This window comes from Mobula hypostoma, chromosome 12 (genome assembly GCF_963921235.1).
Source record: "Mobula hypostoma chromosome 12, sMobHyp1.1, whole genome shotgun sequence".
Classification (NCBI taxonomy): domain Eukaryota; kingdom Metazoa; phylum Chordata; class Chondrichthyes; order Myliobatiformes; family Myliobatidae; genus Mobula; species Mobula hypostoma.
Genome location: NC_086108.1, coordinates 45251241 through 45264712, shown reverse-complemented (window position 1 = coordinate 45264712; position 13472 = coordinate 45251241). Strand labels below are relative to the sequence as shown.

At 38.8% G+C, this 13472-nt stretch overlaps 1 protein-coding gene across 1 annotated transcript in view; it reads right to left on the bottom strand.

Moving 5' to 3' along the window:
* The window catches only part of LOC134355154 (zinc finger protein GLIS1), a 380709-nt gene that overhangs the window by 86786 nt on the left and 280451 nt on the right, over positions 1-13472 (bottom strand). The gene's annotated exons all lie outside the window — the stretch shown is intronic.

Below are 13472 nucleotides of genomic sequence, written 5' to 3'. Positions count from 1 at the left end.
CCACAAAACAATGATTTGACTGTGGGAGCATAAGAACTATAATAGATTAAGATGCTTCCAATCATTGAGAGTCCAAATGCATTGCAAAATTGACTCTGCCATTTAAAACAGCAACATTCCAGCATTGATTTATTTTTAACAAGAACAGAGACTGCTGGATCAAAGTCAAGCAGCATCATTGTAGTGAGAATGATTCAAATGAGCTAGATGGGGTGCCTGGGGTAGTACTCTTAGAGAAGGGGCTTGTCATGTCCATTCTGGGGCAGTTCACTCACCTTTGGTCCCCACCAAACACTCAGCTCTCACCTGCAGTTCCAAATAGTTGTTTGGATGCAACAGCAGCCACACCCCAGTACACTGCTTTGACAAGAGGGCTAAACCAGGTGAGGGTAGCTGTCGAGCTTCATACCCCAGTGAGATAGGGCCATGCATGTCCCAGCATGTGAAGTCAGCTCCGTAAGACTGGGTGGATGGGATCAACTGTGAGATCCCACGGCCAGGAAGGTGGTTCTGCAATTCTTCATGGAGAGCAACGGGCATGACAAGGTGCAGAAGAAGTCATGGTTATCCACTGCAACCAAGAAAGACTCCAGTTGTGATGATTACGCAAACCACAGGACTTCTGAAGTTGAGAGAGTGGAACTGCCCCAGTGCAACAACTTTCTCACTTGAAAAAACCTCCCACACAAGTTTCTGTCATTGCCGGATTCAACACACAAGTGACCAGTTGAGAAACACAAGTATTTTTATTGCCATTTGATTTTCTATCGTGAATGATCTACCCCGGAAAGTGACAGGATGTTATGCGGAGATAAATCATTACTACACTACCTTTGTATTAACCTTGCAACAGAACCACCACCCTTCCCTGCTAACACTAACACCTCACACATCTGAATTTTCAAGGAAGTGGGACGGAATAGTAATAAATATCCCATGATAAATTCAAAACTCCCTTCCTTTTATGATCCAAAGGGTTGAACTTTATCACGGAGTTTTGCTAAGTGAGAACTTCTAGCAGAAATTCAGGCATGGGGGAGGGGGGTTAGAATCTTTTAAAGAGATCTATTTTTAAAAGCGAGAATTCTGCGAAGCATGCTTGTTTCCAAAATCTAGTTTATAAATATTCTAAAATGAATTCTAACACTCCAAAACAAATGCAAAAAAAATGTATTTAAAAAGCCTCTTTTATAACTTTTCTCACAGGAAAGCTTTAACCTTTCCTGAATGAAAAAAAAACAGCTTTCATATGTGCATGAAAACAAAAGCCAATTCAAAGACTTTTAGTCAACTGGACAATATAATGGAATCTGTTAAAGTTTTTTTATTAGCAGGTTCTGAGCTCCAATTCTGCACATTTAAGTACTCAAGTTAAGTGCCCAAATTTGTACAAGTATAAAGGAAGAGGAGATCTTCTTAAGCCTATTTTTTTTTAGGTAAATTAAGGTAGGAAAAGAGAGGCAGGAGTTGCTTCAAAATGCTAAAATCCTAACAAGCAACTAAATTTAATCCCAATTTAGCCCTGTTGTACAGAGCTTGATTATTGGAGAATGATAGGAGTGGTGGCCACCAAACCCCTGAGGTTACAGGGGGATAGATGGGTAGGGAGAAGTAAAATCTTACTTACTGCTGCTGACTTCAATCCAATCACTCCTGCTAGAAATTGCATTTGTTTGTATGTCGAAAGAACAGAATTTTAATAACTACAGAAAGCCAGCAAAATAAGACTGTACGCTTTTCAGAGATCTCAAACCCGTATTTATCTGATGTCTAACCGTATCTCTCCATCTGTTTCTCTTCAGGAAAACACAGATTATCTTGAGTCCATTTATGTTGTCAACTCTTTGGTAATTTATTCTGTAAGTCGACTATCATTTGGGTGAAAACATTCCACCTAACTTTTTCTATTTTTCATATCCTAGTTTTTAATTTGTGCCTCATTTCTTTTCTCAATTGTTAACATCTTAAGTATCTTTGAAATCTTCAACGAGATTACCACTGGAGGGGGGAAGGAATTTCAACTGCTGACCACCCAACTCTTGATCAAAAAAATTAATGACAGGCAAATAAAAATCTGGTGAGGAACCTCAGACATCTCACTTTCAAACAACTAATTAACTGGATGAAATGAGCCACATTTCCCAATGGAAAGAATGATATATACAACTAAGCCTGGCTGAGTGCGCTGGTGGTGAATTCACGCCAACCAGACCCATGACACTGATGTTCCAGTCAGCGACATTTTCTACGTTGAACACTACTTGCCTTATACTTAAGATTATATTTAAATTTAAAGCATATGATATCACTGGAAGAAAACAGGACATTCTCAGTTCTGGATGACAAATATACCTTTAAAATGATCACTGATTTCAACACTATTGGCAGCACACCAACTCACAATAGCTACTACACTAGCTCATGGGAGCCACTGTGAAACACTTTCATGTCACTCACCACATACAGTTATGCAAGAGTAAGAAGGAGATAGAGAAATATTTGAAGATCAGGAAATGGTGATTTTGGAGAACTGTCACAGGAGAGGAGTTGAGGTTTGCAAAGAACAGCCATGATAATATTAAATGATGGAGGTGGTGAGGGGACAGATGTCCTACACCTGGTCCTATATTCTAGACTTCTTGGAGTCAAGACTGGATCAAAACTAAGGTAACTGACAGTGGGAGAAACTGAAATAGGATTTGAACTGCCAGGAAGAAACAGGACTAAAGGCCCACAATATCATCAATCTGACATAAAAGATTCTACAGATGCTGGAAATCCTGAGCAACAAACACAAAAGACTGGAGGAACGCAGCCAGTCAGGCAGTATCTATGGAGGGGAATAAACAGTTGACATTTTGGGCTGAGACCCTTCATCAGGACTGGAAAGGAAGGGGGAAAGCCAGAATAAGAAAGTGGGGGTAGGGGAAGGAGTACATGCTGGCAAGTGATGAGTGAAACCAGGTGAGGAGGAAGGGGGGTGGGGGTGAGGCATGCACCACTACATTTCAAATGCTTCATTTACATTTGATCAGAACACTGCTCAGATAACTGCATCAAAATTAGGGAATTGGCCAGCTTACTGGGCAGGAGTTCTAGAGAGTTTTCCAAGGTCAATCTGAACAATAAGCTCTTAAAGAAAAATAGTACTTAATGCTACCATACTGGTCCTTGGAGCATCAGTAATAATACACAAGGGTGCTTTTAAACTTTCTGAAGGCATTTAAATGAAGGAGGTGAGATGCATATTGGTCTGTTGATTCAAGGACTCAGTAAAACCATGAATAGTTTTACTTATTACCTAGCACAGGTGCACCACAAATCTGTGTACTTAGTCCCCAGCTCTACTCGATTTACACTTATGACTGTGTGGCTAAGCACAGCTCCAATGTCATATTTAAGTTTGCTGATGACACTACTGTCACTGGCCAAACCAAAGGTGGTGACAAATCAGCATATAGGAGAGAGACTGAAAATCTGGCTGAGTGTTGCCACAACAACAACCTCTTACTTAACATCAGCAAGACCAAGGAGCTGATTATTAACAACAGGAGGAGGAAACCAGAGGTCCATGAGCCAGTCCTCATTGGGGGATGAGAAGTGGAGAGGGTCAGCAACTTTAAATTCCTCAGTTTATCACTTCAGAGGACCTGTCCTGGGCCCAGTAATTATGTAAAAAGCACAACAGCACCTCTATGTCCTTAGAAGTCTGTAAAGATTCAGTATAATATCTAAAACTTTGACAAACTTCTATAAGTGTGTTGGAGAGTATACTGATGGCCTAGTACGAAAATACAAATGCACTTGAATGGAAAATCCTACAGAAAGTGTGGATACGGCCCAGTCCATCACGGGTAAAGCCCTCCCCACCATTGAGCACATCTACACAGAGCACTGTCGCAGGAAAGCAGCATCCATCATCGGGACCCCCACCACCCGGGTCATGCTCTCTTCTTGCTGCTGTCATGAGGTAGAAGGTGCAGAAGCCTCAAGACCCACACCCCTCAACCATCAGGTTCTTCAACCAGTGGGATAAATTCACGCAACTTCACTTGGCCCATCACTGAACTATTCTCACAACTTGTGGACTCACTTTCAAGGACTCTTCATCTAATGTTCTGGATATTTATTGTTTATTTATTATTACTTTTTAATTTTCCTTTGTATTTGCAGTTTGTTGTCTTTTGCACATTGGTTGTTTGTCCATCCTGTTGGATGTGGTCTTTCATTGATTCTATCATATTTCTTGGATTTACTGAGTATGCCCACAAGAAAATAAATCTCAGGGTTGTATATGATAACACATATGTACTTTGATAATAAATTTACTTTGTACTTAGCCCTTGAAGCAACAGGGCAATTTGCATCTCCATAGCTAGATCAGCATCAGTAAAATGCCCAGATATGGCAATTCTATTCCTGGTTCTTGAACTTTTTTCTCTAAATTCAAGATGATGGTTCATTGACAAATTATGCTGAAAAAAAGGTCAAAGAGGTCTCTTAAAATCAATCCAAAAAAGTTTCCCCCAATGGTTATCACATTGATGTACATTTTAACCTAAGCCCTCATGTCTTTCGTGTATCCCTTGAATCAGGTAATGAACCCAATTAAATTGCAAGACTAACAAATAACACAAATGCTATTTTAGCATAGTGATTGGTAACAAGCATTCCAGTCACAAAAGACAGCCTTTTGATCTAAATTCATACAATGCACAACCTTTGAAACTAAGACAGGTAAACTAAGACCACTGGAAAAGTAAAATTCTACACGATATCCATGTATAGTTCTGCTGCTCCTTTGCTTCAAGTTTCATTTTGTGGCTTGAGTGCAAAAAGATGTTATTTCAATTTCTGTTTACTAAATACGTTTAAAAAAATCTTTCTGGTTAATGATTTTTTGTTTATTCCAGCTGTTAAGTTCTCCCAATCAATCTTCTCTTAGTTCCTCATTCTTTTCCCCACCTTTTACCCTTTGTCTTTATATTCCAATATTAAAATGAAAGAATTCTGTTCAACCTAATTCTTACTTTATACTTCCTTTATCACTTTGGGTTTTGCTATCCTTCATTCTGTTTAGGTTGAAACTTGATTAATAGTAAATTAACTATCTTTAATATTAATACTTTTTGACTATATTTACTAATGCTCATAATTCTTATGAAAAGTCAATGGAACAATGCTCTCTAAAGTGGTTATAATTCCAACTTAGTATCTACAAGGCTCGACACTCTCTCTTTCTTTTATTGGATATACTTCTACTTCATTCTTTACTCTGACCCAATTAGTAAGGCAAATATTTCCATATTTTAATATGCACTTTTGTAATCAGGAATGATTGGAGGTTGAAAATGAGTAAAAATATAGGGCATATATAATTGTAACATTAACTATAATTACTGACATAAAACCTTTTTACAATCGAAGAGGAATTTAGCTTCAGTTTTAATGTTCTCAGTGAGACTTATAAAAATTGTATTTAATCATATTTTAGCTAAATTAATTGCAGATTTAGACCAGTAAACAAGGTAGAAAAACATCTAAGAAGGCTTTTAACATAGCTATGTGACAGTTTTTCTCATGCTTTTACTGATGATTAGACTATAAGACATATGAACAGAATTATTCCATTGGGCCCATCAAGTCAGCTCCGGTTAAATGGAAGCAAGAACCGACAGTATAACAGTTTTAATGAAGCATGTTCATGAATGCCACATTTAGGTCCCAATTCCATAGCCACATCTTGTGCATGCACTTCTGGTTACTTCCTAAGTATAGCTATTAAATATACATAGGAATTATCAGGAGCATGTGTCCTCAGCTGGGACAACATTGGTAAATCTACTACTGAAACTTCAACCAAATGGAAAGGGACTTTATATTATCTTGTGAGCTTCCTTCAGTTTAACTCAAGCTACATGAGAGGAGGAACCTTTCCTGGACTTCTTTTTAACTTCACCATTACAAATACTCAAAAGTAAATTCATCAGTTTCTAATAGAAAAGACTGGGAATGCTGAATCAGATGGAAGTTACAGATCATTTGTGGTTTGACACTGGTTAATTAACTTGAACAATGCCAGGTTGATGCAGCAATGAATTTATCTAATGCTTAGTTTCCTGATATATTTTGTACAATTTTGTTAGCTAACCTGTAGTTAGTACATTGAAGCAATACCATTCGTCTGATGTGCAAGTGACACATTTAATAGAATGCTTCATAACTAGGCAGCAATACAGAGCTGTATAACAAATTGAAATAAGTAATCATTAGTACAGATCATTATGTGTGATCTGGAAACCAGCATTGCCTTACACAATTCCTAGGTCTCCTCAGCTGTGAACTGATTCCACAACCTATGGACTCACTTTCAAGGAAGCTACGACTCATGTTCTCAGTATTATTTATTTATTATTATTAATAATATTGTTTTTTGTTATTTGCACAGCTTGTCTTCTTTTGCACATTGGTTGCTTCTCAGTCTCTGTTTGTGTGTAGTGTTTCATTGATTCTATTGTATTTCTTGCCATGCTTCCCAAGAACAACACTTATGCAATCCTCATTTCATTTTGGTACTTCACCGACATTCCTTCAGCATTGCAGTCGTTGCTTGCAACAGTTTGGTTCAGCACCAATATCACTGATGCACTCTTAATAGACCAACTTTTACTGATGCAGAAACAGATAATTTTTGATCAACATATACCAAGGTCTCGGGATGAAGATTTCCAAATAGTTCAGCAGAAACAGGAAGAGCTCATGATATGTACAGTACTCCGTGAAGACACTATTGAATAACTTTGGAATAATTCATAGTTGGATAACTCAGCAAATTTAAAAGATGTGTAACCGGGTGACCGTTGAATCTTATTCAGTATCGTTAAAAGTGTACCTAGGCATCCATCCGGGTAATGCTAGAATAGTTGTCTGTGCCTTTAAGGGGAGACAGTGATGTCACTACACATGCGCGGGATAGTGGGGAGACCATTTTGTTTCTGCTGAAGAAGCTTTGGAATTGAGTTCCTCCCAGAGATGCTGGGCATGGTGAGGAAAGATGAGCATTAATTGACGATATCCATGTGAATTCATTTATGCTTGTTGGTGAATCCAGAATATTGGTAATTTGACATGATTTACATGTGGATGCTTTAGATTTTCACGAGTGAAGGCATCGACACTGGATAGCATGGCTTGTGCAAAGTTCCTCACCAGCCAAGTAGGTCAGGCTTCCTGTAATTTAACTACCAGGCAATATCTTGTAAAATTTGTGCCAAAGTGTACCTTTTATCTAACTTTATTGTATCAGGACTGATTGTGAATGTAACCGTGTAACGTGAATGTTTAGTCTCTGTTTGGAAGTTCAGCACGTGTGTATGTCTTAGGTGAGATGTATTCGCTTACATTTTCGCTGCTATGTATAAGATGTAGGGTTGGGGGGATTCTAACATAGTTTGTATTGTGTTCCTTCAGAATTGCCACGACCGTATTAGTTCTGTATTAGTTTTGTGCGGTTTGCTTTATGTATTTTTATACTGCATACGCAATTTGCCGCTACACAAGGATGTGGATCAAAAGTTAAACTGAGATTGTAACAGCAAGAACTAGTTGTAAATTCATTCATTTTGTTTTGAGACCCTCTTCTGGCACGTAAACATCTAAAACAGATAAAGGAATTAAAACCCGAAAAAGTATTTGTTGCCCTGAGTGCGTACTTTTCCCCAGGCTACAAAAGATGCAAAGTAGTTAATGACAGAAATGTAAAATAGCAAATCAGCAATATACTTTGTACTCTAAGCAGACCAACTTCAAGTTCATTTGTTTTCCAACCATTTTAAACTTTAGTCAGCATGTCACTGAATTCTGTCATAAATGGTATGTGAAATAGATTTGGCAGCTTTTGTGCACGTGATATACTTTAGGCATGGTAGCTATTCTATGTGAGTTTGTTGACACTACTGAATGTCTGGATCATGCATGCACAGAAAAATTCCGCGAGTCTAAATAACGAAAATAACCATCTGCTCAAGCACAAGTCTAAAAGCCTGTCTTGTCTGAACCACTGCCTACAAGTCCGCCACCAAAGCCAGCAAACTGATCTCCAACAAATTATGATCAAGAGAAGCCTTGCTTTTTCTTCTATTAGGACTTGGGATCGGTTGGCCATTTAGGATAATAAACCTGTGGAAATTGGGTCACTCATGCACAGAATTTCTTGCCCTTTCCATACATTAAAAAAAAAGTTTCCTCACTGTGCTGCAAGAAATTGGCATGTGTCCAATATGCATTGCTGGGCACCACACAATTTCTAGCCCAGTGTGTTCAGGAAAGTAGAGAATGCTGGAAAAGGAAAACTTACCCAAAATTTAACTTATTTTTAATCAGTATCATTAAACTCTCTTGAACTTATTCCGGTTAGGCTTTGCAAAGAAACATACATCAGAATATGACTGTCATTTCTTTATTAGGCTCCATGCTTTAGACCAAGGGTTCCCAACCTTTTTTATGCCATGGACCAACACCATTAAGCAAGGGGTCTGTGGACCCTAGGTCAGGAACCCCTGCTTTAGACAATATTAATTTTATCTGTTTATTTACTTTTATATGAATTTAATTTCTCATGTTTATCATTTGTTTCAATCTCTGTATTTCCATGCTCACTCTCGCAGATGTTCAGAAATGATTAAATGATACAACTGCAAAAGTTCAGAGGTCCTGTTTTTAATAAGTGAGGGTAAAAAAGTTCTAAATGTTTTTGGCTGATTTGACATAACAGATACTGACAGAGAAGGAGTAATTACATATTGAGTGGGCAGAAAACCCACTTGAGTTACTTTTACAGTTGGATAGAAGGCCCAGGTTCTCACATATCTGGGAGCTGAGTCCACAAACTGTTGTCCAGGACCAGGTCCCTATCTTTAACCTGACAGCAATGGGCAGCGACCTGTTCAGGAAAAGACAGCAGTAATATTGGTACTGGAGACCCAACCAAAGTTACTGAGAATTTCAAATGGAAATCTGAGCATAAATATATTTCTCCTGTTCATAATTTAAAACATTCAGACTTCAACATAAGAAAATGTGAAAGAAGACTCCAGTTGACTATCAAGCCTCATCTATCAATATGTAATCTCTCCTGTGCTCTTTGGCTCATTGGAGTTGCTCTTCAGAAGAATTAGCAACAAAATATCAAGACTCATTCAAGAGAAGTGGTTAGTATAAAAATGTATCAGAGTCACAAAAATTGGAATTGTAGTTCTTAAATGTATTTTCACATTCAGTTATAATTCATCATTTCCCCTTAACAGAAAGTAAAGAGACTCACTCATCATCACCATCACACATATAAAATCTTACCCACAATATTTTTTTACATGCAGACAATTTTGCACCAGGTTAAATATATATGTATTTAACTAGACTTATCAGCTATAAATTGTCTATACACTTCATTAACTTCTGAGATCTACTCAACAGTAATGGAGTGCTTACCATCCAAGATGTGTGTGCACTCCAGATGCCCTCAACTCTGATACATTGCCTTCTGTTAGGTGTGTTATCGTTCTACATCATTTGCGTCTCCTGAACATGTCTTGCCTAGCCATGGCTATATCATAGGACCAGTTCTGCAACTCAGTCCTAGGTTCACCCTGGATAACAGGCTCGCTACCACCATCTTCTTGAGTACTACATGCAGGGAAAACCTGATCAATGTGAACCTTTTATATCTCACAACCACATTTATCACATAAATCCTGACTCCCAGAATTTCTATAGTTTTTCTACAGGATAATTTTGTCACTCCTCCACAGCCTGATATTTCCATAATTTCCCACCTCTTCACATGGAACAGACTCTCCCTGCCTTATCATGCATCTGCAGACTCTTACTCTTTTCATTATCGACCCTTCCAAGCTGGACTGGATTTAATTCAGCCTTGTCTGCAACTGTACAGGCATCTAAGCTAACAATAAAGCTTGATGCTATCTTCTTGTTTCATGCTCTGGTTATAAATTTTTTTAGCCAGAGGGTGGTGAATCTATGGAATTTGTTGCCACGGGCGGCAGTGGAGGCCAAGTCATTGGGTGTATTTAAGGCAGAGATTGATAAGTATTTGAGGAGCCAGGGCATCAAAGGTTATGGTGAGAAGGCGGGGGAGTGGGACTAAATGGGAGAATGGATCAGCTCATGATAAAATGGCGGAGCAGACTCGATGGGCCGAATGGCCGACTTCTGCTCCTTTGTCTTATGGTCTATATTGGAACCTGAACATATTTTAATTTCTGAACAGGGCAATTATATTTATATTCATACATTTTGTTTTTAATGTCCACACAAAATTCTAAGAAACCAAATGCCAATTGCTCTTAGACACAATGTACCTTACCAGAGCACTGGCTGACAGCACAAATTACAATAATCCCTTAATGTATTTATGTAATACAGGAATGCAACTCAGATTTCTCTGACACACCTTCCTCTGGTTAATAAGGCAAATCGATCTGTAAATGACCTCAGCATAATGACTCCAAACAACAGCAGAGTAATGATGATGATTCTGAAGTTGGAACCTTTACACCATGTTAAATTATCCTGTCCACAGTCTCCTAGGAGCTACATATGTCATCCACCAAGTCAATAATCCAAGAGCTGAGTTACCATACTTGACTAAACACATACCTAGAGCACTGGGAAGGCCAGTTAACATGCAGTTGTATTTAATTTATAAAAGGAGTTATCTCATCCAGCCAATAGGATAAAGAAACATCCAAGAATATATACAGAATGTTGCTGAAACTGTGTGAGCTTTTTGAAAGAGAAACATATGAGTTGAGTTCTTTTAATTGATGATTTTAGGGTTTTTTTGTAACAGAAAACACTTGCTGGGATTGGATCATAACCAGCAAAGTTCAGCCCATTCAACTAACTGTAGCAAATCATCTTGACATCTATCTTATAACTAGCAGAATGATTGCTCTTGGCAATACTGTGTGAGACATATAGTGCTTAACACAAATGGAGAAAAAGATTAAAAACAGAAGGGGGAACAAACCCAACAAAGCGGAATTAATCTAATCTTCAATTTTAGATTCAGGAACCCCTGCCAACACTGTTACCAGGCATAATACAGTTCACAGAAATAACTTAACATAAACACACAGCTTACTCCATGATAATTCAAAGTAAACCACATTACTACATCTATAAAAATCTGCAAAGTCATTTTATATATGTAATTTATTTTATCAATGTATTATGTAAATCCTTAGATGGTGTGGTTACAATGGTCTTACAGAAAACAAATTTTGTTCCAGCCTCTTTCTTCTCCCCCCACTTATCCTTCCTGAAACTGGTGATTCATTCAGTTTCAGTGACTAAATATTAGAACATAACATAGAATGTAGAGATCTACAGCATATTCCAGGCCCTTTGGCCCACAATATTGTGCCGACCATGCAACCTACTCCAGAAACTGCTTAGAATTTCCCTACCGCATAGCCCTCTACTTTTCTAAGCTCCATGTACCTATCTAAGAGTCTCTTAAAAGACCCTGTTATATCCGCCTCTATCACCTTCGCTGGCAGTGCATTCCACGCACCCACCACTCTCTGTGTGAAAAACTTGCTCCTGACATCCCCCTTGTACCTATTTCCAAGCACCTTAAAACTACGTCCTCTCGTGCTAGTCATTTCATCCCTGGGAAAAAGCCTCTAGCTATCCACATGATCAATGCTCCTCGTTATCTTGTACACCTCTATCAGGTCACCTCTCATCCTCTGTCTCTCCAAGGAGAAAAGGCCAAGTTCACTCAACCTATTCTCATAAGGCATGCTCTCCAATACAGCTAGCATCCTTATAAATCTCCTCTGCACTCTCTCTATGGTATCCACATCCTACCTGTAGTGAGGTGACCAGAACTGAACACAGTACTCCAAGTGGGGCCTGACCAAGGTCTAATATAGCTGTAATATTACCTCACGGTTCTTGAGCTCAATCCCACGGTTGATGAAGGCCAACACAACATTCACTTTCTTAACAACACTGTCCACCTGTGCAGCAGCTTTGAGTATCCTATGGACATGGACCCCAGGATCTCACTGATCCTCCACACTGCCAAGAGTCTTACAGTTAATATTATATTCTGTCTTCAAACTTGACCTACTGAAATGAACCTCTTCACGCTTATCTGGGTTGAACTCCATCTGCAACTTCTCAACCCAGTTCTGCATCCTATTGATGTCAGGCTGTAACCTCTGATAAACCTCCAGACTATCCACAACACCCCCAACTTTTGTGTCATCAGCAAACTTACTAACCCACCCTTCAACTTCCTCATCCAGGTCGTTTATAAAAATCACAAAGAGGAGGGATCCCAGAACAGATCTCTGTGTAATACCACTGGTCACTATCCTCCATGCAGAATGCAAACCAGCTACAACCACCCTTTGCCTTCTGTGGGTAAGCCAATTCTGGACCCACAAAACAAGGACCCCTTGGATCCCATGCCTCTTTACTTCCTGAATGAGCCTCACGTGGGAACCTTACTACAGTATGCTTAAGTGAATATTGCCCAAATGATCACTTTTTTTTGTGTAAGGACCAAACTTGCAATCTTTTTTCAGATTATCACAGCCCCCAACCTTGTCCTTGCCTAATCATTCATGTATGTAGGGTTTCTACAAGTATGACTTAATAATGCCCACATATGCCTCAATGTTTCAGCTGAGCTGGGGGCTCTCCAGGACATTTTTGTTTGAATTGAAAGAGGTTAAGTACAGTAAGTTCAATTTTCCTTCCTTCACCCAAAACTTATCAGCCTTTTCCTCAATTCACATCACATTCTTTTGAAATACTTTAAGTATCCAGTAAGATTTTATGTTGAACAATCCTCATAACAATAGCTGTATCGAATCAGAATCAGAATCAGGTTTATTATCTCCGGCATGTGATGTGAAATTTGTTAACTTAGCAGCAGCAGTTCAATATAATACATAATCTAGCAGAGAGAGAGAAAAAAAACATAATAATAAATAAACAAGTAAATCAATTATGTATATTGTATAGATTTTTGAAAATGTGCAAAAACAGAAATACTGTATATTAAAAAAGGTGAGATAGTGTCCAAAGCTTCAATGTCCATTCGGGAATCAGAAGGCAGAGGGGAAGAAGCTGTTCCTGAATCACTGAGTGTGTGCCTTCAGGCTTCTGAATCTCCTACCTGATGGTAACAGTGAGAAGAGGGCATGCCCTGGGTGCCGACAGTCTTTAATAATGGACGCTGCCTTTCTGAGACACCACTCTGTAAGGATGTCCTGGGTACTTTGTAGGCTAGTGCCCAAGATGGAGCTGACTAGACTTACAACCTTCTGCAGTTTCTTTCGGTCCTGTGCAGTAGCCCCTCCATACCAGACAGTGATGCAGCCTGGCAGAATACCCTCCATGGTACAACTATACAAGTTTTTGAGTGTATTTGT